At 45.6% G+C, this 26,026-nt stretch overlaps 1 pseudogene across 4 annotated transcripts; it reads left to right on the top strand.

Annotated features, from left to right (window-relative positions):
- Positions 1–224: 224 nt before the first annotated feature.
- Positions 225–9,481, top strand: LOC103715729 (G-type lectin S-receptor-like serine/threonine-protein kinase At2g19130 pseudogene; annotated as a pseudogene). Of its 4 annotated transcripts, none has more exons than XR_015967307.2 (3): positions 225–767; positions 2,786–2,950; positions 3,244–9,481. The product of XR_015967307.2 is annotated as a G-type lectin S-receptor-like serine/threonine-protein kinase At2g19130 pseudogene, transcript variant X4 (transcript). The 4 variants fall into 4 exon arrangements; XR_015967303.2 differs by lacking the exon at positions 2,786–2,950 and adding an exon at positions 2,420–2,467; XR_015967302.2 differs by lacking the exon at positions 2,786–2,950.
- The last annotated feature ends 16,545 nt before the right edge of the window (positions 9,482–26,026 follow it).

The following is a 26,026-nucleotide window of genomic DNA, read 5'->3' as shown; positions in this document are numbered from 1 at the left end:
TTTATTGATGCTTGATGTTCATAATTATATTGATTATTTGAGTCTTATGGAAACTGTTTATGATTTCATGAAATGTGCATCGATTTATCGTGGTTTTCGAATTCATATTATTATTGTGTTGGTATGGATGTGTAGGGATTCTTACTGGGCTGTAAAGCTCACCCCCTTCTTCTTCTTTTTCTTTACCAGAGTTGCAGAATGCATAGATTTGGATGGAATGGGCGCAGAGTGCGAGTACCAGAGTTATTAGTTAGTTAGTTTGTTTATCCTTCTTTGATGTCGATGAACATTTGAAGATTTTGTAATTGAACCAATTTGTTTATTTGGACATGTCGGATTTGTCTATTTGAATTATTAAATTAGTTGTGGATTTATTGGAATTTTTGTTAATCATAGGCCTTGCATGATCTTTAGGGCACTGCTCTAGGGCTCATGCGGCCGGTCGCGTACCGGACCCGGATGCTGGGTTCGGGGCATGACAGAGCCTTCATGGACTTACGCATAAAATAGTGTCCATGGGCTGACGCATGAGATAGTCTTCTTGAGCTTATGTATGGGATAGCATTCATGGGCAATTAAAACTGCCTAACAGTCGTGATCCCGAGGGCTATTAAAGCCCATAGATCCCTTGCAGAGGAACTCCATCACTCTTTCATTTCCCCTCACTCCCTTATTTTTCTGCTACAAGGAACTGAAGCAGGAGCGATATCATCGGAGTAGGGATCCGAGCCGCTTGAGGGAACATCACAGAGTTGTCCCGGAGCTAGGTAAGTCCCTGACTTCTTCTTTCCTTGTATTATGCAAGTAGATCTAGCTTAATTATGAAACAACAACACAAAGAGAAGACGAAATAGAAGAGATCAAAAGAAGAAGAGGAAGAAGATGAAGAGTAGGGAAGGGAAGATCTAACTAAAGCATTCGGCTATTGATCCGGCGCCAACACGATCGGCCACGGTCATAACCACAGTCGTCGACTGCCGAAAGCTCTTTCCCTCTCGAACCCCTTCTTCCTTGTACTCAAGCAACCCTAACCCTAAAACCTTACCTCCCGATCCATGGTACAATGGTCGGCCAAGCGCCCTTCTCTAACTGGATGCCCAAGGGAGAGAATCCCCGGCTCGGCCGCACCCGTAGCCAATCTCGGCTAGGGTGATGGTGGAACCGAGGGATCCCTCCTTCCCCGATGTGCTGACGGAGGAGGGTTTATCCTCCCCTCCTCTGTTGGGTTGGAAAGAGAAGAAGAAGGGAGGTTGGAGAGGGGTGATCAGGATGACCGAGACCTCCTCCCTCTCAGCCGGTATCGGCCGTAGAGCCGGTCGCGGTCTTCGGCCGCGGGCGCTGGCTGTAGGCGCCAGCCATAGGCACAGCCCTTTCAAGAGCTCCGTCGCCCTCCCTTCTGCTGAGAGAGAGAGAAAGAGAGGGAGGAGAAGAGGGGAGAAAAGAGGAGAAGAGAGGAGAGAGAAAGAAGAAATGAGGAAGAAAGAAGAACAGGAGAAGAAGATAAGAAAGAAAAAGAAAGAAGAAGAGGGAAGCTTCGGGAAGGAATAAAGAAAAAAAGAAAAAGAAGAAAAGAAAAAGAAGAAAAAGAATAAAAGAAAGAAGAAAAAAAAAAAGGAAAGAAAATGTTGGTGGGCCTGATTTCGGCAGTAGGTTTCAAATAACTTGGGTTTTAAAGGTCTGAGGCCGGGTTGGGTCTGGTCCGAGCCCAGTATTCTTAAACCCAAAACTAAATTAGGCATAAGGAGTCCAAACCTTAATGTAAGGGTCCAATTGAATATAGTTTGAGGCTAGGTCCCTTTAAATTAAATATAACTAATAGAATTTAATCATAAGTTAACTAATTATATTACTGGACCTGAATATAAATGGGCTCAGTGACTAAATCAGGGCAAGGGCCTGTTCCAGAATTTAACCAATTTCTGCACCTGAATACAAACGGGCCTAGCGATTGAATCAGGCCAAGGGTTTGATCCAGGATTTAATTAAACTTCGGGCCTGAATGCAAATGGGCCCAAACCTGAACCAGAGGGCAATTGGGTCTAAACCAGAAGTTGGAATTAGGTCAGACCTGAACCAAAAACTGAATCAAACCTGAATCAGAGGTTGAATCAGGTCTAAACCAGAAGCTGAACCAGACCTGAACCAAAAATTAGGTCAGACCCGAACCAAAAGGTGAAATAGACCTGAACCAGAAATTGAATCAAATTCGAACCAGAAAGTAGATTAGACCTAAACCAAAAATTGAATCAAATTTGAACCAGAAGTTAGATTAGACTTGAACCAGAAATTGAATTAGGCTATGGATCTAAAAATGAAATTGAGTCCTATGCGTGGACTATAAATAATTTTAATTAAGAGAAGATTATAAATAAATAGAAATTAAATGTGCAAGTGACATGCAATTTAATGATATTGCTAGGTATTGGAGAATTGGAATCTAAGTCTAAGAGTTGGTGAGCAAATTAAAGTAAGCGATCCTGATATAATCTTATTGCTTTCAAATACATGAACTATTTGAATACAATGTTGTATATTACTAATTATGTTTCTCAAAAATTAGGATCAAGCATATGTAGCAAGTGATGTATGATTTTGACAAAATGGCATTCATCAAGTTTACTATATTGTGTACACTGGATTTATGATGATATAGAAAGTTGCATAAAAGAAAATGAAGTTTGCAGCATGATCCTAAACTTTATACATTATGGTGCTATTATTCGTCTTTCAATCTACTTATGAAGTAAGATTTATGGAAAATATGATATGGTTTATAAACTCTCAGATTACTATGTACGGCCCTCGCCAGCGGGTTATAGTAGCTCGGCAAACGACCCTCGCCAGCGGGTTATAGTAGCTCGGCATACGGCCCTCGCCAGCGGGTTATAGTAGCTCGGTATACGGCCCTCGCCAGCGGGTTATAGTAGCTCGGCATATGGCCCTGTCATGGGTAATAATAGTGACTATAGCTGCATTACCATCTAAGAGTAGAGATTTCAAAGCATGAATAATGGCAAAAATTTTACATGATGCATATTCAAATTTATGAACTTGTATGATTGGACATGCATTGCTTTATGACTGATTTGGATATATACTATAAGAAATGCCTATTTTGTTTTAACTGTTAATTTCCTAAACTAATACACTGGCATGTGGAGCATTATAAATGATTTAGTAAGATTGTACATGGTTACTTACTGAGTTTTTATAGCTCACACCAATTCATTTATGTCCTTACAGATAAATAAGACTGCTAGGAGCAAGGAGCTTGACTCACTCCAGGGTTTGGGATACACTGAATATAATTGTACAAATTTTTAAAAGCTCTATATCGCTCCTTATTGTTCAAACATTTTATGCCCTTCATGAACAATATAATTCATTTAAATTTAAAATTTTATGTGGCTGCGTGCTATTGCGGCAAAGATTTGCAATAGCAAGGCCGTGTCATGATCCGGATTCGGGGCGTGATAGGAAGGGCCGATGATAGGAGCTGTAAATAGAGCTCGATCATAACCGAAATTCGACCGGAGTCAGATTCCATCCGACGAACTTAAGAGGAAGAAGACTTTAATGGGAGTCCTCTTCCCTCCTTGCACGAGCGCAGCATGTGCATTTTTTTTTTTTTCCTTCTTTTGGGCCAACTGGGTCGGTCAAATGGACCGGGCCCATTGGGTCTTACAAACTTGCTGGAGCTTGTGGGTAGAACGGAACAGCAGAATATTTAAAATTGTGGCCATCTCACCTACATCTCTCTTCCAACGAGTCAGAAGTCTCTTTCAAGACTGGATGGCGACCTGTAATGGGCAAATCAAAACTGCGACTACTGACCTTTGGAGTTTACTGTTCAACGACGCCGGCACGAAACAAGTCAGAATATAATACTAGAGAGTAAGGAAACAATGGAGCAAGCTCAGCGAGTGTCTTGTTGGAGGAAGTTTGCTCACCTTAATTAGCTCCCCTCCGCCTGCTTGAGAACCGGGAAAGTGTACTGGTTTACAAAAATTGAAACGAGCAGGTAGTAGGACGAATGGGACGACATCTAACTCTCTTGTAAATCCTGCTTTCATGAACAAAATAAGGTTGGCCCCAGCGTGTCTATGGGTCACTATTTCGATGATCCTTCCAGCAAAGGCCACTACATTAGTGGGTTGCGGTGGAAGCTATGTACATAAAACTTTCAGTAAATCCTACCCTTTTTCATAAAAAAAGCCGTTTTGCAGTCTCTACGTGGACTTAACAACGGAAGGATTTCATAACGATCCTAATTTGATTTGAGGATGTTTGAATCATTTTTTATTTTAACTTCAATTTTTTTTTGACAATAAACTTATTCTGGCGGCATAATGTACATCCGATAACTCAAGGCACTATATCTTGTAAATAGATTATTTCAATAAACATTGAGGAAGTGCGACTCGCTTCGTTCATTTTCCATAAAAGAAAAAAAAATAACTCGAGAATCTAAATATTTCAAGTTTTACTGAGGGCGTTCTCCGAGAAAGTCATGCCTCGATGCCTCTCTTCCAAAGTCATGTGATCTATCGGCTTCAGCCTCACCTCTTCTTGTCAGCAGGTAACGAATCCGAAACCCCAAGCCCTCCTTCACTCCATCATAAAAACCTTTCTTTGCCCTTCGTCTCGTTAAAACCCTAATTCTCCTTTCTCTATCCGTTAGCAGGATTGGAAGAAACTCCCAACTTCTTTTGAATTCTCTGACTCTTAACATTGGTACTCGACTTTGTGCTCTATTATGCTATTAATCTATTCACAACCTTCATAATAGTAAAATATGATCGATTTCTTTGTAAAAAAAAAAGTCTTTTGGACTTCTTTTAATCAATTTTCTCTTTTTCTTTTCAAGAGAAAATTTAGGTGTTCATTTTCCCTTACATTAGCAAGTAGCTAGCTAGCTATCAATACTGATGATTTTCTACATGCAATATTCTCTATATATACCCTCAAAAGATTGTCAATCCCAGTATGAATAGAAAATTCATCTGTCTAGGCAGAACCTTGTCGTCATGTAACACCGCATGTTTTAATGCTTCCTGTCAATCTTGCGTAGATATGTTAAGTTGCATTAGCACTGATTAGCTTGTAGAGAAGAATCAATGAAATAAAACCGAGAAACTCCATCTGAAAAGGGTGCTTGACAGAAAGGAACTAATATTGTGAGAGAGCATAAACAAATTTTGCTGTGACACAGCATTATGAGGACACGATTATCAGCATCCTGGATTGTGTGTACGGAGTTATTGCCAGAATTTGGGGTTATCAGATAAGAATATTATTGAGATGATTATCATCCTTGATCACTGTTAGAACATAAAACAGTACATGAACAGGAACTCTGCCTAAAGTGGAAGTCCGCAAGGCTTCTAAGGATCTGAATCGGCCTTTTTGTTTTTGAGTCTCCTGCGGTTGGGTTCATCATTAAGTTACTTTTAGTGATAAAAAAATTATATTTATGTTAGTATACATTATAAATGCTTGCTAACTGTCGCATGATGGACTTAAAAGAAGTAGGAAAAAGCTATAATGGGAATTAGATTGGTCTGATGACAGCACCAGGAGTCAAGAAACTGGTGGTTACCATATTTTCTCATGCAGATAACAAGGCCATCCTTGCAAATTTCAAGGTGTCTCTGCAACAGGGACTGGAATGTAGGGATCATATAAATTGAAGTGAGAGGTGGAAAGAAGGCAAGCAACCAAGTCATTATCAAAGTAGGCATGAAATAAAAAAAGTATAATCATATTAACAAGCCTGCATGGTTTCTTCTTTTACTTTGTAGAACATACATGCAGAAAGGAAAGAAAACGGACCACCCTCATCACTCTGGTGGGAAACCTAAATCAATTTGACCCCAAAATCAATATCAGACATATATCACAGGGAAGTTCTTCCAACCATATATCAATATCAGGCATGAGACAAGCATGACCTTCACAAAGTCGTCATAAATCCAAAATCCAAGACTTGGAAGCAGATTGCTTCCTCTGGTAGCGACACTCTGCATGCATGAAGCAACACAACCACGAATTAGATCCACAAGTTGATTGACTGTCTCACTCCGCTATTGATCATGGTCTTCATGACCTATGCTTCTTTTTGCGAGTGGTCCCGATTGATCAACCCCCAGGACAAGGTAAGCATGGTTACCAGAAGTAGCTATTGATTTTTTCCAAAGAAAGTCTCGACATGGACTTGAAGAGGGTACTAGATCTTCATAACAACTAGACTTTGATAATTCACCTTCCTTGGCTGACTTACGCTATCTTTTATCAACATTACTTGGACTTCAATCTATTAGATTTTCCAACAGGACTGATTACCCTTCTTTTGAAGGCTGGTTATTTAGCCTTGAATGGAGGACAAAGCAGCTATTGATTTTTTCCATAGGAAGTTTCGACATGGACATGAAGAGGGTACTAGATCTTCATAACAACTCGACTTTGATAACTCACCTTGCTTAACTTTCCATCAGTGAATCTTCTCATGACCCTAAAATTATAAATGACTTGAATCTTCTCAACGGGCCCAAATTAAGAAAAGAAATTTAATCCTCCCTTTTAATATTTGAAATTTGACTGCCGTTAAAATAACCTAAAAAGAAGCTGCAGCGACTGCCTCTTATTTATACATATTTACATAAGCAGGCTGGTTTCTGTCGCTTGCTTCTGCCCCCATGGATACTGAGAAAAGGCCATGTTCCCCCCTCTCCTTCTTTCTTCTCTTCTTTCTCTTCTCTTCTCTCAACATCCAACACTGTGGAGCAACTGATAGCATCTCTTTGGGCCAGTCCGTCTCCGGAAACCAGACCATAGTGTCCAAAGAAGGCAAGTTTGAGCTGGGGTTCTTCACACCAGGTAACTCCCGTAACTATTACATAGGTATCTGGTACAAAACAATTCCTGTCCAAACTGTAGTCTGGGTGGCGAACAGAGCAACACCCATCTCCAACACCTCCTCTGCCGAGTTAAAAATCTCAGAAGATGGCAAACTAGTCCTCCTCAACATTTCCAAAATCCCAGTTTGGTCATCCAATTCAACTCCATCAACCTCGAATTCCACGGTTGCTGTGCTTCTGGACACCGGAAATCTCGTTATAAGAAATGGGTCAAACACTACAATTTGGCAGAGTTTTGATCACCCAACTGACACATGGATGCCAGGAGGATGGCTTGGAGTTAACAAGATCACAGAGGAGTATCAGAGCATGACTTCATGGGAGAATCGTGAGAATCCTGCCCCCGGGCCTTTCGCTCATAGTATGGACCCCGATGGATCCAATCAGTTCGTATTGCTGTGGAATGGTTCTGAAATTTATTGGAGCGGTGGGCTGTGGAATGGCCAGTACTTCACTGCAGTCCCTAGTACCAGAGAAAGCACTCCCTTCAACTTCACCTTCGTCGACAACAAGCAGCGGAAGTATGCCATGTATACCATCCGGGACAGTTCTTTCATCACTCGGTGTGTGATTGAATCATCGGGGCTATTAAAGCAATTGTATTGGCTGAACGGCGCCCAGGAGTGGCAGGCAATCTTTACTCAACCTTCGGCTCAATGTGATGTCTACTCTCTATGTGGAGCTTTCGGTATCTGCGACCAGAAAAGCTCAAATATTTGCAGGTGCTCCTATGGTTTTGAACCAGCTTCAATGGAAGAATGGGAGTTCAATGTTTGGAAGTCAGGGTGCGTGAGGAAAACCAGTTTGCGATGCAGCAATAAAAGCTCGACCGGTGGAGAAGGGGATAGATTCGTTGAGATGACCAATATGAGATTGCCTGCCAATCCGCAGAACTTGACTGTCGGGAGTGCTAGAGATTGCGAACAGGCTTGCTTGAACAGCTGCTCATGCAACGCGTATGCTTATGTGAGTGGATGCTCAATTTGGAATGGGGACATTCGGAACCTTCAACAACTCTATGATGGTGATAGTGCAGCTGGTACTCTGCATCTCCGGCTCGCTGCCTCTGATTTCCCAGCTTCAAGTAGCTCACATAAGTTGGTAATAGATCTAACTGTTAGTGTCATCGGTGGAATTCTTGGGATCTCGGGTGTTCTCGTCGGACTAATTTGGGCGTTTCAAAGGAGGAAACGAATTCGGATGGAAAAACAAGTTGAGGGTTCTTTGATTCAGTTTACTTATGGCGATTTGCAGCGTGTGACCAAGAACTTCTCTGAGAAGTTGGGCAGCGGTGGCTTTGGCTCCGTTTTTAAAGGGACATTAATTGACTCAACCGAAGTAGCTGTAAAGAAGCTTGAAGGCTTGGGACAAGGGGAGAAGCAATTCCGAACCGAAGTGAGCACATTGGCTGTTATTCAGCATGTCAATCTGGTTCACCTTCGCGGTTTCTGCACTGAGGGCAGCAAAAGGCTTCTAGTTTATGAGTACATGTCTGGAGGTTCCCTGGACTCTCACCTCTTTCAAAACAAATCCACGGTTCTGGACTGGAAGACGAGGTATCAAATTATTCTTGGGATTGCGAGAGGATTAGGCTACCTCCATGAGAAGTGCAGGGAGTGCATCATACACTGTGACATAAAGCCAGACAACATACTCCTAGACAAGGACTTCTGCGCCAAAGTTGCAGACTTTGGCATGGCGAAGCTCATCGGTCGCGACTTCAGCAGGGTCCTGACAACCATGAGGGGAACCGTTGGCTACCTCGCACCCGAGTGGATTTCAGGCCTGCCAATCACCTCCAAGGTTGACGTCTACAGCTTCGGGATGATGCTCTTTGAGCTGGTATCAGGCAAGCGAAACACAACGCACTCTGCGGATGGGAGCAAAATCTTTTATCCGTCCTGGGCAGCAACAAAGGTCGTTGAAGGCGATATATTTAGCTTATTAGACCATGGATTCAAAGGTGCTGCCGACCTTGAAGAGCTAACCAGAGTCTGCAGAGTTGCTTGCTGGTGCATTCAAGACTCTGAAGCTCACAGGCCAACAATGGGACAGGTGGTGCAGATCCTAGAGGGAGTCCTGGAGGTGAGCATGCCGCCACTTCCTAGGGCTCTTCAGCTCCTTACGGAAGATCAGAGCCAAATTAATTCGTGATGATTTGTCATCCACTGAATACAAAGATCCACTTGATCAATCTCAGGATTTCTATCCGTAATTGCCAAGCTATAAGGGCCACATGAATCTCTGCTGAGCATGCCAATAATATGTAACGGATTAAAGTATAGCTTATAGTTGTTATGATCCTTAAGATGGATGTTTGTATGAGGGTGTAATGTTCTATAGTGGCTGTAGTATCTATTTAGTGGCATAAAGTTCATGGATATCTCTTGTTATAAAGATAGGTTAGGTATGTTATAAAGTTTCCAACTCATCACTTTCCATGCATGAGTTATTTATATAGATATGTTACATACACGAGTAAGCTGGCAGCCACCAGATGTACCTCTTGTTGAAGACAATGTTCAAAACCTTCTTATCTATTTATTTTCAAGGCATTTATTTCATAATTTCTCAGTTTTACTGAATCACGTCAACAATCAAACCACATATGCGCATGTATTTATGAAGTTCATGGACCAGCCATTTGAGATGATCGTACCCCCTGGATGTTCTCTTGATTATGTATAATGTTAATTAGATGTGGGATAAAAAACAAGATGGTAAGATACGTTGAAAGGATGTGGATGTTAATTAGAGGTGGAGATGGCTTTTTCCTCCCTCCCACTTCTTTCATAGGCAAAAAAAAGACGTAAGAAAATGAAAATAAGAATTAAAAAATATATAACTTCGATCTCGTGGAAATGTCCCATCAACAAATAGAAAGTAGGTTAGCCCGAGAAAGCACCGCCAGTTTAAGTTGTTTTTCATTGGCATGTGATAGGACGGGGTTGAGAATTGGGCGGCCTGCCGTATTCAAGAACTTTGCCTTCTATCTCCTTATTGGCTAGTCCCAAAAACCCACCTGGCCATCCTTCTTCGTAACAGGAACTATGTTAGCAAGCCAATCTGAATATTTTTCGACCTTCTTCTTTATTTTCAACATCCACCCGGGTCTCAATCATTCAAAAAAGTTTGTCACTTTTGAGAGACCTTACAGAGGAGACACGGTTGGTAGTCATTGACAGCTGTAACATGAATTCTTTAATCGCATACAATCTATTTCTATTTTGAGCTTACCCATATAATAAACAAAGGAGTGTTAATTCTGTTCAAACATGTAGATAAACCAATTGAAGACAGCCTGTGGCGGGCATTCTTTTGTAGGCTCTACAATATATGGCATTCATCCGATCCATGCGTTTTTTCTCCGCTAAGTAGGCTTATATTATTAGCTCTTCGCTAATAAAATAAAGGAATCAGAGGTCGACGATGATTATTTCAGCTCCAAAGAAAACAAAGCTGATAGACCCAGTTATATAGTACAGACAAGCGTCGGCGGCCATGTATATAGCCCAAGGAACCCATCTATCAATGTCACATACGGGCAATTCAATTTCACTGTCCTTTAATTAAAAAAAATGAAAAAGAAAGGAAAACATTAATCATGAAAATAAAATGCTAACATTCAAAATATATAATAAATCTAGGAATTGTATGTGCCGCCGCCGGTCCCAGAACGCTATGCAAACAATCGTCGTAGACCTCCAAGATAATAGACGAGGGTCGGAGAGTTTGGCTCTGGCCGAGCCCTCAGATGTTTAAGTACAAAAAAATTATTTTTTTCCTCCTTCTAACTTCTCATCAAATAACCTCCTCTAACTAAAACATTAGGGGGATAATCTTCTATAACTTAAGCATCGAAAAATTCGGTCGGAGCCAATCCAGCGAGCTCTTTGACCTTTACCTAACAAATCCATAGAGTGGTCCGCATCGGCATCCCCCCGAGACTACCAGCAACAATATGAATTCCAAAAGTCTCATTTTTAGTCCAACAGGACACTACTTATAGTACAAGCCCGTCTAAAGAAGAAGAAAAAGAAGCATTAGTGATATTTTAGACTTTTTAATTGTCCTATACATGATAGTGTCCTCAAGATGGAATTCTTGTTCTCTGCAAATTATTCTAGCTTGTCGTCATCATATAAATAGGAATCTATTGGGGAGATAGAAAGAAGACAAGCAACTTAGCCCCATTTGGAAGAGCTTTTGAAGGGCTAAAAAATACTTTCTGACCATCCAAAAGTACTTTTAGATGAAATATGGATGTTTGTTAAAAATTTTGGAAAGCTTTTTAGCTTTTCTAGAAAGCTAAAAACAGCTTTTTGGAAGAAGCTCCATTTTAGAGCTGTTCGGAAAATTACTTTTAGGCCGGATCAGAAAGCTATTTTTTTGACCAAAATATCCGTGATAAAATATAACAATTACACAAAATGTCTCTTTAATAATTGTTTAACCAATTTTATCATCTAGTTAGAAAATTTATTATATTATGAAAAATTAATTTACATTAATAATTATAATATTTTATATCTTCATTATTGTATTATACTATAAATATAATATTATATTACATTATATCATAATATATTGATATGTTATGTTAAATAATTTAATATTATATTAAATTAAATTATTATGCTATAATATGTAATATTATATTACTATATTATACTAATATTATATTATATTACAGTAATATTATACTATATCATATATTTATATATTAATATAAATTATATTTTATTATGCTCTGTTGTATAATACAATGTAATATTCTTTATGGCCATTTTGTCATAACAAAATTATTTTTTCAATCTATTTATCAAATATATGTTAAAGTGGCAACACCTCTTTCAAACGTAGCTAACCCGCAAAAAGAAGAAAGTATGCTTTTGCCGCGCAGAACACAAAAAAAAATATTTTTTTAAATTCTTTTCCATTTAACTATATTATATCCATCATACTATTTGATCGTACGCAGATTCCACTGTCTAAACATTACTATTATTCCATCAAACTTTAGCAGTTACATCCTGACGTCAAACTTATGAATTAGGGTCAATGAACCATTAAACATTCATTATTACCTGTAAATAATTATTTCCAAATATAATTCACTTACAATTAACAAGGTTTTGCCGATTTTATCTGAAAATTTAACTGAAGGGCCAATAAATAATTAAATCTATAGTTATTGTTCCAGTAACACAAATGCCATATGAAAACTACATACTTCCATGCATTCGGTCATATGGATCTAGTTGTTTAACAGCTTATGAATAGTTCTAATTTTCTTAAGGAATCTCCGAATAGCTTAACTTGGGTAGGATTCCAGTAATAACCTTAGAACTGCTCCGAAATTGCTTTGAAATTATAATATAAAAAACTTTTAATAATTAAAAATATTTTCAAATTATGAAATAATTTTCAGCTCAACTCCAATTGATCCAGGATCTATTTGGTGACCGCCAAACCGTTTCATTGTTTACTTCATTAAGATTCTGACAGGCATGAGACCAGCATGGCCTTCACAAAGTCGTGATGAATCCAAAAACCAAGACTAATATCGCTTCCTCTGGTAGCGACACTCTTAATGCATGAAGCAGCACAACCACAAATTGGCTCCACAAGTTGCTTGACTCTCTCACTCCGCTATCCATCATCGTCTTCATGACCTATGCTTCTTTCTTCGAGTGGTCCTGAATGATCAACCCCCACGCCAAGGTAAGCATGGTTACCACAAGTAGCTAAGGAGTGAAAGAGCCAGCATCGGACCAAGACTTGCAGTGCCTCAGAGGCAATAGATGCAATTCCAGCACTGACATTTCCAGGAGCTCTCAAATCAGAGTGCAGCATTCAATTCCAGCCCTGACATTTCCAGGAGCTCTCAAATCAGAGTGCAGCAAGGACTGACATAAGCATATACAAAACTAACTTATCCTATAGTGGAAAGACAACCGAGACATTAGGTGAATATAAAAAGAGAATGAAGTAAAAAAGAAACAACTTATTATTTATGTATTATATATTGAGGGAAAGAGATAGCACAGGTGCGCTAATATGCAACTCCAAAGAAGGAGAGAGAGAGAGAGAGTGGCTCGGGATGCGTACCTAGGTGCGTTAATATCCGTGCGGTGGGTGGGGCATTCTCCCATACACCTGGTGTGGGGGTAGAATAGTGTGGGAGGAGTGGTGGATGGAGCCTCGGAAGGGGGCCTCGGCTCGACCGGCGGCGGGGAAGCCGGGAGGATCTGCTGCGCAGGGTGTGGGGGACGCGACGGAGGGGCGCTCCTGGGCAGATGTAGCAAAAGGATCGGCTCGCCAGCCTGCATGGTCTTGTCAGCAGCCATCTAACCGTGAGCTGGAGTTTCTGCAGAAGAGGTTTTCCGACGAGGTGGTGGATATCACGGAGGAGGAGCTGGAGGACGCTCGGGCGGAGTGGCGGAGCACGGCGGTCATAGTTAGAAGCCTGGGGAGGTCAGTTCCTGGAGAGTGGATCGCGAGGGAGATCAAGAGAGCGGCCCGGTTGGACTACAATGTGGAGATCTTCCCGTTGATGGATGGGTTCACAGTCCTCCGATTTGCCAAGGAGGGAGATCGTGAAGCAGCGGTGATGAACGGACCATGGATGGTAGCCGGGCAGCTTCTGGCGATGGATAGGTGGCGCCCGAACTTCGTGCCCGGTGCCATGGGAGTGGGAAGGGTGGTGGTCTGGTTGCGGATGCCACGGCTACCAGTGGACTATTGGAGGAAGGAGACGATCTACAAGATCGCCACAAGAGCTGGTAAACCTCTGGCTCTGGATGGGTTCACGGAGCAGGGGCGGAGGTTCGGTTTCGCAAGGCTAAAAATCGAGCTCGACTGCTCAGGTCCCTTAAAACCAGGGACGCTGGTGAGGGGTAGAAACGGAGGTGTCGAGGAGGCCTTCTGGCAAAGTTTTGTATATGAGAACTTGCCTGCCCCGTGCTCCATGTGCGGCCGGATCGGGCATTCGGCGCCGGAGTGCGGCCGATTCCCTCCGGTGCTGGGTACGGGGGAGACGGCAGAGGCAGGGGGGAGGAAGTTGTATGGCGGAGGGGCGGACGCTCAGGGGGCTGCTGGGCCGGAGAATGGGGCAGAGGGTGCAGTGGAGGAGCCGGCGGCGTATGGACCATGGATGGTGATGAACCGTACCTGGCATAAGCCGGCGCCCAAGAAGCCGGTGCTGAGGAAGGAGGCAACTGTGGCGGGCTCTCGGCCGGACCCGGCGTCCACCCCCTCCCAGTCCAACGAGCTCCCTTCTGAGGTACGCCGGTCGATCTTGGAGGGTGGCAGAAACCTTCTAAGGTGGCTCGGCGGAAGACGCCGGAGAAGGACGTCACGATGGCTGGTGCGGGGGCGGCCACGGGGGAGATGAGTCAACACGCTGCAGATGGTGAGTTAGGCGACGGGTCGGGTCTGGTTCGACTCGGTGAAGCTCTGGGCCGGGGAACAGGCCCTGGTCAGTGTGGGTCGACTGATGGACCGGGTCGGGCTTCTGGTGGCCTGGATGGACTCGGTGACGGTCTGGGCTGTGGCGGGCTTGGGCCGAGCCCAAGGAAGAGATCCAGAAGTCCCTGTCGTGGGCTGGGGTCTAAGGGACGCAGTGCGATTGGGAACTGCCCCTTAGGGCGGCCGGACGCAGGTGGCCACCGGAGGAGCTGGAGTTCTCCTCCACCGCTCACGGCGACGAACAAGCGACCTCCACGGGCGGAGCGCGATGGCAGGGGGGCCGGTGACACCTCGCGGCGTGGGATGCTGGCGGTCTCTGGACGGAAGGTGAAGAGGGCAAGCTCGGCAGCGGCGGGCTTCTCGGCAGCCGGACGGCGATCCTCGGTTAGCGCGACTGAGGCGGTGGGACGCAAGGATGGGCCGGACGGGAGCGGAATGGATCTGGATAAATCCAGTCGAGGTAAGGCACCTATGCTTGAATCGATGTCTGCTTTCCTTACATCTGGTTCGGTGAGCTATGGCATGGCATCCATGTCTAGCCGTGGGGAGTTTGGTCTTGGGAGACAGGAGGTGAGGATCCCAGGCTCCAGTGTGGACTCTTCTGGCGGTAGAAGGTTTGGGGGGACCAGTGTGGAGCCGTGCGGGGGAACGGCGACGGGTATGGGCACTGTGGCAGGAGGTGATGGTGGTGGTGGCACGGCACATCAAGTGGCACATTCTGCTGATGGAGGGGAACACCACAATATGCTGGTCCAACTGAAGGCAGCTGTGAAGCAGGTGAACCCAGTGGATTCGGGTTGTGGAGGGTCCGCCGAGGAGGTGGTTTTCCATGATTGCAGCCCCGGGGGAGGGGGTTGTGACAAACCCATGGGTGAATTATGAAGGTCTTCCTTTGGAATTGCCGTGGCGCGAGGAAGCCCTCTTTTGCCCCGGCCTTTCATAGGGTTGTGCAGCAGCACAATCCGGATATTTGTGTAATTTTGGAAACCCGGCTGTCGGGACAGAGCTTACAGAAGGCTAGGAGAGCGGTACCGAGGTCGTGGGGATTCTATTCAGTGGAGTCTCAAGGGCTTTCAGGAGGTATTATTGTTACGTGGGCGCAGGGTCCATGTAAAGTGGATATTTTCCATGGTTGTACTCAGGAGGTGATTATGGTGGTCTCGGAGGGCAGTTTGAGACCATGGGTTTTTGCTGCGGTGTATGCCAGTACCGATTTTAGGGTGCGGCGCATACTGTGGGAGGAGGTATCTCAGTTGATCAGTGTGGGCTATCCCATGTTAGTAGCAGGTGATTTTAATTGTATCACAGATCCTTCTGATAAGATGGGGGGTAGACCGTTTACTTATGAGAGGAAGATTACGGAGTTTCAGGATTTTTTGACATCGACCGGACTGATAGACCTGGGTTTTGTGGGTCCTAGGTACACTTGGTGCAATAATCAGCAGGGTCGGGCCAGAGTATGGGAGCGACTTGATAGAGCTTATGGGACCGCCGGATGGGTTCAGTGCTACCCGGATCACCGGGTGAGTCATTTATCGAGGATAGCGTCTGATCATTGTCCGCTTTTGATTAGCACAGATGTACACATTCCAGTTCGACCCCCTTTCAGATTTGAGAAGATGTGGCTATGCTATCCGCGGTCGTGGGGGATGGTGAGGGAAGCATGGAGTACACCAGTCAGGGGGGATGCTATGTACAGGGTGTCCCGGAGATTGGAGCTGACGAGGAGACGGCTGAGGAGGTGGAATCGTGAGGAGGTTGGAGACATCTTTAGGAGGATCGAGGAGTCAGAGGAGGCCATTGCCAGGTTACAGGTGCAGGAGGCTCAGGGGGGAGGTCTCATGGAGGGGGAGATGGCTGAGTTGAGGTCGCTCTTGTCACTGCATGATTGCCTTCTCAGACAGCAGGAGATATTTTGGAGACAGAAATCGAGGGCCCAGTGGATTTTGGAGGGGGATAGAAATACGAGGTTCTTCCACCAGGCGACAGTTATTAGAAGGCATCAGAACAGGATCAGAGTTATCAGGGGTGAGGATGGGCAGTTGACAGAGGATCCGGATATGATTCAGAGGATTATGGTCAGTTTCTTCAGGGCCAGGTGGACCGAGCAGACTACAGGAGGGAGTACGGGGGGTATTCCACCGCCGTCGACAGGGGTATCTGAGGATGAGTCTGAGGCGTTGATCAGTCCGGTGTCGGAGAGGGAGATCAGAGAGGCGATATGGTCCCTTGAGGGGGACAAGGCTCCGGGGCCGGATGGCTTCCCTCCGATGTTCTTCCAGAGATACTGGATGGTTGTAGGACGAGATGTGACGGCGGCCATACAGCAGTTCTTCGACACGGCAGTGATGGCGGCAGATTGGCAGCGGACCTTTATTACCTTGATTCCGAAGCGGCAGGACGCTACGGAACCGAGTCATTACCGGCCGATTAGCCTTTGTACGACCTTGTACAAAGCCACGGCCAAGATTATTGCTGCTAGGCTGAGGGTTGTCCTCCCGAGACTTATTGGTCCAGAGCAGGGGGCTTTCCTGGAGGGGCGGTGCATATCTGATAATGTGCTTATTGCCCAGGAGTTTTTGTTTGATCTCGGTAGGGCCCCGGTGAGGGGAAGCTTGATGGGGATTAAGCTTGATATGGAGCGGGCATATGACAGGATGAGATGGGATTTCTTGCAGCAGACTTTGCAGGGGTTTGGTTTTCATGAGAGGTGGATTAGTTGGGTTATGGGCTGCATTCAGATCCCTTCCTTTGCCATTCTGGTGAATGGCACACCGTCCCGGTTCTTTGTGTCATCTGGAGGGTTGCGTCAGGGGTGCCCCCTATCCCCGCTACTGTTTATCATTTGTGCAGATGCCCTGTCTAGATCCCTGCGCCAGGCTGTGGACACTCAGGAGTTGGAGGCTTATAGACCGGCGAGTGGGGCCCCTGCGATATCTCATTTACTTTTCGCCGATGATTGTTTGCTTCTTGCCAGGTCGACGCGTCAGTCAGCCCGGGTTATAGGTCAGATTCTCCAGGTCTACTGTGCAGCGTCAGGTCAGAGGGTCAATTTGACCAAGTCAGCCATCATTTTCAGCCCAAAGACCAGACTGGCTATGAAGCATTTGATAGTAGAGATTTTGGGGGTCGGTGAGCAGGTGGGCACGATGACATATTTGGGTATCCCATTGTCCGACCGGCGGCTGCGGAGTGGGGATTGTCTGCCGTGTGAGCTTGGTATCAGACGCAGATTAGCGGGGTGGCGGATGCATGCTCTGTCTATGGCAGGGAGGATCACCTTGGTGCGTTCGGTTCTGTCATCAGTCCCTATCTATTTGCTTACTAATGCCATTGTTCCGGTGAGATTCCTGCGATCCCTGGAGCGGTTGTTCAGGGACTTCATATGGGGGAGGAGTAGTGGTCGAGGTGGTGTTCACTTGATGGCATGGGAGGTGGTGTGCCAGCCTACTAGCTGTGGTGGTTTGGGGGTTCAGGCATTGGCAGTGAGGCGTGAGATTCTGCTAGCCAGACATGTGGCTAGATTTGTGCTTGAGCCCGAGAGTCTATGGTCCTCGCTGATGAGGGCTAAGTATGGCGCCTTGGTACCGGGCATGCGTGGGGGTCGTCGTCATTCCCCGGTGTGGAGGGAGATGTGTGCCAGAGCTACGGTGGTGCTTCCGGAGATTGGATGGGCTATTGGCGATGGTCAGTCTATCGATGTGATGGAGGATAGATGGGTGACTGAGGTACCGCTATGCAGTATGCCGACCATGGTGGACTCGGTGAGATTAGCAGGGTGGAGGGTCAGTGACTTACTGGATGCTGAGGGAGGGCGATGGAGAGAGGGGTTGGTTCGGGAGGTTTTTGGAGAGCAGTTGGCAGAGTTGGTTCTAGCCCGAGCGACCCTTAGGGGGGGAGGCGGATAGGTTGGTATGGATACCGACGGGGCGATCACGGGTGCGAGCTAGGGATCTTCATGCAGTGTTCAGGAGGGAGCCAGTCCGACAGTTTGAGGGGCGGTGGATATGGAGGATGCGGGTGCACCCGCGCGTGGCACTCTTCATCTGGAAGGTGGCGTGGGGTTGCCTTCCGACTAGGAGTGTGCTAGCGCGGCGTGGTATGAGGATCCCTCAGTTTTGTGAGGATTGTGCAGATATTGAGGAGACTATGGAGCATGTTCTGCTGCAGTGCCCTAGGGCCCGAGACATATGGAGGAGGTCACTGATACAGTTACCGGCCTCGGTGGTGCTGGTGCAGGATCTGATCCATCTGCTGAGAGTTTCCATGCGGCATTCCGGATCTGTTGAGGCAGGGATCTGTGTAGCGTACCTGTCCTACCATATATGGTTGGACAGGAATACTGGTATATTTGAGGGGAGGAGGGCGACTCCGAGGTTGGTGGTAGACCGGGCGATGCTGCTTGCGAGGGAGGTTGTTGGGGCGACTTCGGTAGTCACCTCTGGGCTGGTCAGGGATATCTGGGGTGCTCACCACGCTGTTTCAGCGCCACGGTTTGCCATTGTTTCTTGGGCACCCCCACCCCCTGGATATCTCAAGGTGAACTTTGATGGGAGTAGGTCGGTAGATGGCTTGTGCGGTGGGGTCGGTTTTGTGATCAGGGACCATTGTGGCAGGATGATAGCAGCAGGAGGACGGAGTACGCCTGGATCTACTGTGGTTGGTGCAGAGCTACAGGCAGCCTGGGAGGGCTTATCCTTTGCGAGGCAGTTAGCCGGGGCTGAGCGGGTGTACCTCGAGGGTGATTCATCGGTGGTCATTGATCTGATTCGGGGTGTGGATCGGTTTGGGGATTGCCATCCCCTCATTCGTGAGACCCGTAGGATGGCTCAGATGATGGCTGTTTTTCAGGCAGCACACGTGTTTAGGGAGGCGAACCGGGCAGCAGATTGGGTCGCCTCTTTTGTCGCTCGGCACTCAGGTGTTTTTTTGTGGACGTCTGATGTAGACGTCCCTTCACAGTTGTATCTTTTACTCTCCTGTGACTTGGAGGGCTGTACTCACGTTCGTACCATATGATATGAGTAGCCGTTTTTACCAAAAAAAAAAAAAAAAAAAAGAGATAGCACACCTTTAGCTTTCCTTGGGATTGAAAGTTTGTTCGAGATCATCTACTTGTGATGGGATTCAATCAATATTTAAGCACAGCAACGGCTAGATTAATTTCTCTAAAATATCAACAACATCAAGGTTTTTAATAAAAAAATTGCACAAGTCCTACCACCAAAACAACATATTTCAAGGAGGTATATATTTTTCATTACCCACCAAGCTGAATAATTCTTAACAATCTTGAAATAAATTATGCTTTATAAATAATGATGAATTCTAACTTCCGGACATTATCTAAGGCTATTTTATCATATTGGTTGCCTACGCTTCTACATAATTATCAGAATCCATCATTATGCTCAAAATCAAAGAAGAAATTACAATTTGAATTTCTTACAGTACCTCTTTTCCGAAAAAATTTCTTATGCGACTGCAGTTGGATTCCGTGGGAAGCACTATCTACATAAACATCTTAAATATAGGGACTGCTTAGTAAACTTGCCCGTCAATATTTAGACTAGTTTCCGGCAATTTGAGTGCCGAGACGTAAGCACATGCAAATATATTATATATGTGAACAATAACGACTCTAAGTAAATTTAGACAGCATTTGAACTAGTTCTGGCACTGGGTGTGCCGAGACTGGTTCGCATGTAACTTGAGGTTTATGGAATGTGAGAACTTAGGGAAAAAAGATATTTGTGGAAAAGGGGCTCCTTTTAAGAGAGGAACAGCAGGGGTGGTTCTATATACACCCCCCCTATTGCTAAGGACACCCCCCAAAAACCAAAAAAAAATACCCAAACTAACCTTTAGTGTAATTACCATATTGCCCTTGAAATTTTCTCAGTACACCTCCCCTTCCTCCTCACTGCCGCCTCCTCCCCTCCCCCTCCTCCTCACTGCCGCCTCCTCCTCCTCCTCCTCCGCCTCCCCGTCCTCCTCCTCCTCCTCCTCCTCCTCCTCCGCCTCCCCCATCACCCCTCCGCCTCGTCTTCCTCCCCCCCTCCCCCCTGCGCCCGCTTCCTCCTCCTCCCCATCCCCCACCTCCCCGTCCTCCTTCCTCCTCCTCCCCATCCCCCACCTCCCCCCCCTCCTCCCCTCCACCTCCCCGTCCTCCCCCTCCACATCCCCCTCCTCCTCCTCCGCCTCCCCCCTCCTCCTCCGCCACCTCCTCTCACTCCTCTTCCCCCACCTCCCCGTCCTCCTTCCTCCTCCTCCCCATCCCCCACCTCCCCCTCCGCCTCCCCCCGCCTCCCCGTCCTCCTCCTCCGCCTCCCCCCTCCTCCTCCGCCGGCGAGGTGCTCGTTGCTCGGGAGATGGCCGGGGAGGTGCTTGAGGCGAGGTGTTTTGGAGGGGAAGAGCGGGGTGGGGGGGGTTTGGGGGGTGTAGAGAGCAATTTAGGTGAGGGGGTGGGAAGGGTGGGGGGTAATTTAGGAATTTTTAATTTTTTAGGGGTGTCCTTAGCAAATGGGGGGGTGTAGAGAGTATTTAATTTTTTTTTAATTTTTGGGGGGTGTCCTGAGCAATAGGGGGGGTGTATATAGAACCACCCGAACAGCAGGCATCCAAATCTGGAATAAGCCTCAGCATTTCATGGGCCATAGCCTTATTATAATGTTGTAGGTATGCGTTTGTCCAACATACTTCTTGTGGACTTTTGTCCAAAGGTGGCAGATTTTGGTATGGCAAAGCTCAAAGTCCGAGACTTCAGCCGGGCACGAACAACCACAGGAGGAACTTTCGGCTACCTAGCACCAGAATGGATATCGGTCTTAGCTATCACTCGGAAGGCAGATGTTTATAGCTACGGAACGGTGCTCTTTGAAGTCTTTTCGGCGAGGAGGGACAGAGGGCCAGCGAAAAATAGAAGCTTGGGTTATTTTCCTTTCTGGGCTGCCATGTACTTGAGATTCTCGCACTGTTAGAAGAGAGATTAGAGGGTGATGCTGATATCGAGGAACCGAGCAGAGCTTGTAGTGTGACTTGTTGGTGCATTCAGAGCAATGAAGTTCATAGGCCAACAATGGGGCAGGTGGTTCAAATTCTGGAATGAGTTCTGGAGGTGAACGTGTCTCCAATACCATGGCATCTCCAGCAGATTGATGATGATCAGGTTCCAGATTCAACAGAGTACTCTTCCAGATTCAACAGAGGACTCCAGAGCAGCTTATCTGAGGAATTCCCAGTCTGCAATCTTGTCAACCTAGAAGCATTCCATAATTGAGATGCAGCCACATTCTCTTTCTTGTGTACTGATGATGTTTTTTCTCTCTTTTTTTTAATAATGTAATCCATACAGACCATGCTAGTATCTCTACAAACTTTTAGGGAGTAGAGTTCTGTATCATTAAAGATGATCCTTTGTGTGCTGCTTAGTGTCACCAGAACTGGAATTTGTATATCTAGAATATTTGTATTTTTAAGAGCGGCTCCAGTTGAAAAACCGTGTGGATATCACATCAAATTGTAGTGATTTTGCTTAAGTGGTCGTGTTCCGAGATCTATAATTTGAGCAAATATAGGCCTAGAACATGATGAAATTCATGTGATGTTATACTACTGGCACTCCTCTCAGTAGCAACCAATGTATTAAATTAACTATTGTTAAAAATCAAGATAGAATGCTCGGGCAAAGAAGTTATAGCCTTTCTAAGAATATGATGGTTACCCATCTTACCACTGGGGTTTGAAACAAAGCCCTTTCGCTTAAAAGAGGTGAGCGTGAACCAGCTGAATTTCCTGCTGAAAGTTTCAAAAAAAAAAAAATTATGATTCTGCCGCTAATGGGAGAGTTGGCCTACTGTCATTGTTTTAATCTTTCCAGATTTTATTACTTCTGATTGAAGTTAGTAAAATTTAGAAATGGTGTCACGCTCCAAACTCATTACTCGGGTCGACCATGTGACACGGCCACATAATCCCTAAAGTAAAACCCTAAAGATCATGTAAGGCCTAAAAGGTACAATATTCACATAAATGCCAAAATTAATGATTAATGTAATTAAATCAAATCCAATTAAAATATACTGAATGATTACATAATTTCAAATGTCCATAAGCAAAAGACAAATTAACTTCTATCTATTTAGCAGTCAGACTCCATGTCGATCTCATATCTCGTCCTACCCAATGGTCTCTACGAATCCAGTGCCTCTGAAAAAGAAAGTAAGTGTGGTATGAGCTTTTCCAGCCCAGTAAGAATCCCAACAGCCACACACAGTAATAATAATAAATAATCAAAGTAACAAAAAGATGTCATTTCATCATTTCAAAAGCTCAATATACAACAAGTATAAATAACCAGTACATACACATAAATCCTCTTTACACATTATGTGATCCACTTTCGTATTACTCTGATCCCCAAGTTTTCAGACTTTTCACTTCTGGCTTCGAACTAACCAAGTTCATGACCCAGTCCAAGACTGCACAAATCCCATGCATAAGCTCGTGGCAGCTATCCCACGCGTAAGCCCGTGGAGGCTATCCTACGCATAAGCTCGTAGAGGATATCCCACGCGTAAGCCCGTGGAGCCGTGGAGGCTATTCCACGCATCAGCTCGTGGCAGCTATCCTACGCATAAGCTCGTAGAGGCTATCTCATGACAAGGCTAGTCCAACCCAATTTACATGTTTAATCTAATTCCAATCACATCACATAATTTTCATAATTTCTTAAAAATATATTAATTCTTCACAATTTAATTATTCAATATTTTCATAATAAACAAAATGCACACCTCATATGTATCATATCAGCTCATAAAACAAATAACCACATACTTATAAAATTAACCCATCGATAAATCAAATATATGCATAGAGGTGCTCAGATGTAGGAATTCTTACAGAGATTGTAAATTGACTTAAACACGGATCCGAATCACAACCTACGCGCTGGGGTGCTGAGTCCTCTGATCAAAATTTTCTGGCACCGCTGACTCTTCCCCTACAACATCAATTATAAATCACAAACTAAATTACTTAATATTTAAATATTCAAAACCATAATTCACATCTACTATGGGGTCCATCACCAGGTCCCCAAACATCTCAATTCCTCCAAATCTAGGGCAGTCGGGGTGGCCCGACTCCCACCCTTGTACCACCAGCCTATGTCGTCGCCAGCCCTGGCCGCAGCCCGCCGCGACGATGGTCGGTCCTGGTGAAGAGACCAAAAGAAGGGGTGGACGAGAGAGAAGGGGAGAAGACCCTTCTCTCTTCACGGATGGGAATATGTCTTCCATCCTCCACCTTTTAGTCCAAGGCAGCAGCCATGGTGGCTGCGCGTTTATCTTCCCCAACACGACACACCTCGGCCACCACTGGCCAAACCATTGCCGGCCGCCACTGTTGCAGCCGCCGGCGATGGTGGCCGGCCAAGAGAAAGAGAGAAGAAGAGATCTCCTCTTCTTCTTCTTCCTCCCAAGAATCGGCAAAGGGTCCCCCCCTCCTCCATCATCAGTCGAAGACCACCCTTCCCCTCCTCCAATCATCAACCAAAGACCATCATAACAGTGGCTCGGCCCCCACCCGACGGCAACCCAAGTAGCCCCTCGACCACCGTCGTCGCCGCCGGTGGCCAACCGACGCGAGAGGGAGAGAAGAAGAAGATGGAACCACGAGGGGAAGTCCTCGGTCCACCAATCCCCATCCCCATCAAAACCCTAGAAATCCATCTCCGATCTCCACACAAACCCGATCCACCCCATCTGCCATGAATCCCGGCCAACCCGGCGGCCGGCGGCGGCAAAATCCGAAAGAGAGGAGCGGAAACAGGGGTACCCTGTTTCGGACCCTTCTCTGACGATCTCACCGGCAAAATCCCCACCAACAAGGCCCTAACCCTAGCAAATGCAGCGCAAAGGAAATGTGCCCCGCTTACCTCCGTTCGTTGGGTGTTCCGGCGACCTTTCCGGCGAGGAATCGGTGGAGAAAATCCATGAGCAACCCGAATTAACGCGCACGGCTCCAAGCTCTCTTCACCCGATTTGTGGGCATCTTCATCGAAGGAAGGGGCTTTAGGGCTTCCTCCGCGGCCGGCCGGATCTCGGTGCTCGGTCTCGTTTGGCGATCCCCTCTAACTCTGCCCCCCCTCTTCCCGTTTCTTCTCCCATGATCGTGCCTAGGGCACGATCGTAAATAGTGGATGGGCCTGGTCTTTTCGGGCCGGCCCGTCCATCCCTCTTTTTTTTTTCTGGGTTCTCACATTCTCCCCTCCTAAAAAAAAATTCGTCCGCGAAATTAACGTACCTGGAATACCAAAGAGTTGAGGGTGTTTGGCTTTTATTTCTTCCCCGAGCTCCCAAGTGGCCTCTCTTTCTGAGTGATTGCTCCATTGCACCTTTACATAAGGAATGGTCCGACGTCGCAATACTTGATCCTTTCTATCCACAATCCGTACCGGGTACTCTTCATAAGTCAGATCCTCATGCAGACTTATAGGCTCAAAATCTACCACATGGTTTGGGTCCGAAATATATTTTTTCAGCATTGCAACATGGAATACATTATGTACGCCTGATAAAGCTGGTGGTAGAGCCAAACGGTATGCCACTTCTCCAACTCTATCCAGGATCTCAAACGGACCAACATACCTAGGGCTCAATTTGCCATGAACCCCGAACCTCATCACACCTTTAGTAGGAGATACTTTCAAGAAAACATGATCACTAACCTGAAACTCCAGTTCTCTTCTCCTATTGTCAGCATAACTCTTTTGTCTGCTCTGAGCTAAATGGAGCCATTCTCTGATCACCTGTATCATATCCACAGTTTGCTGTACTATCTCTGGACCCAATAATTTTCTTTCTCCCACATCATCCCAACAAATTGGAGATCGGCATTTCCTGACATACAATGCCTCAAAAGGAACCATCTGAATACTGGCCTGATAACTATTGTTGTAAGCAAACTCAACCAGCGACAAATGACTATCCCAAGCACCACCCAAATCCATGACACAAGCTCTTAACATATCCTCCAAGATCTGAATAGTGCGCTCCGACTGTACATCAGTTTGTGGATGAAAAGCTGTACTGAAGACCAGCTTGTACCAAGGGCTTTATGAAGGCTCTTCTTGTTAGAAGTATGCCCTACAAGCCAACGTGGCTGACGCATATTTGTAATCTGGGGCATAAATTTGTAATTTGACACTTATTAATAAATAAGATTGGGCAATTTATTTTTCATTCATGTTTGTATGTGTCCATGAATCGTCCAAGAAATTACTAGATGATGATACATAATTTCAAGAAGTTGAAAATTTGAGGCATGTGTCATTAGGGATTAATTTCTAAATGGTCCTGATCGATGGTTCCATCACGAGGGACGGTGATCGATCCACTGAGATTAGTGCACAGATCACTTAGTCAGATGGACGAGTCTCGAGTCCACGGTGTAGAGACACAGGAGTGATTATGCAAGTACTTGTTAGAAAATAAGGTACTGAGCGTGACCAAAGATAGTAGCCACATGGATGTTTATCCACTCGTCAGTGACTACTTATGCTGCAGTTGTATGACTGGTCCTTTGACCTGCGATGCCTCAGCTATTCACTGTGAGGTTGCTATAGTTTGACGAGC

Source organism: Phoenix dactylifera, chromosome 1, assembly GCF_051530095.1.
Source record: "Phoenix dactylifera cultivar Ajwa chromosome 1, Ajwa_hap1_PhDact_Kaust_v1.1, whole genome shotgun sequence".
In the NCBI taxonomy this organism is placed as follows: domain Eukaryota; kingdom Viridiplantae; phylum Streptophyta; class Magnoliopsida; order Arecales; family Arecaceae; genus Phoenix; species Phoenix dactylifera.
The sequence above is the reverse complement of the archived record's forward strand: the minus strand, read 5'-3'. Positions and strand labels throughout refer to the sequence as shown.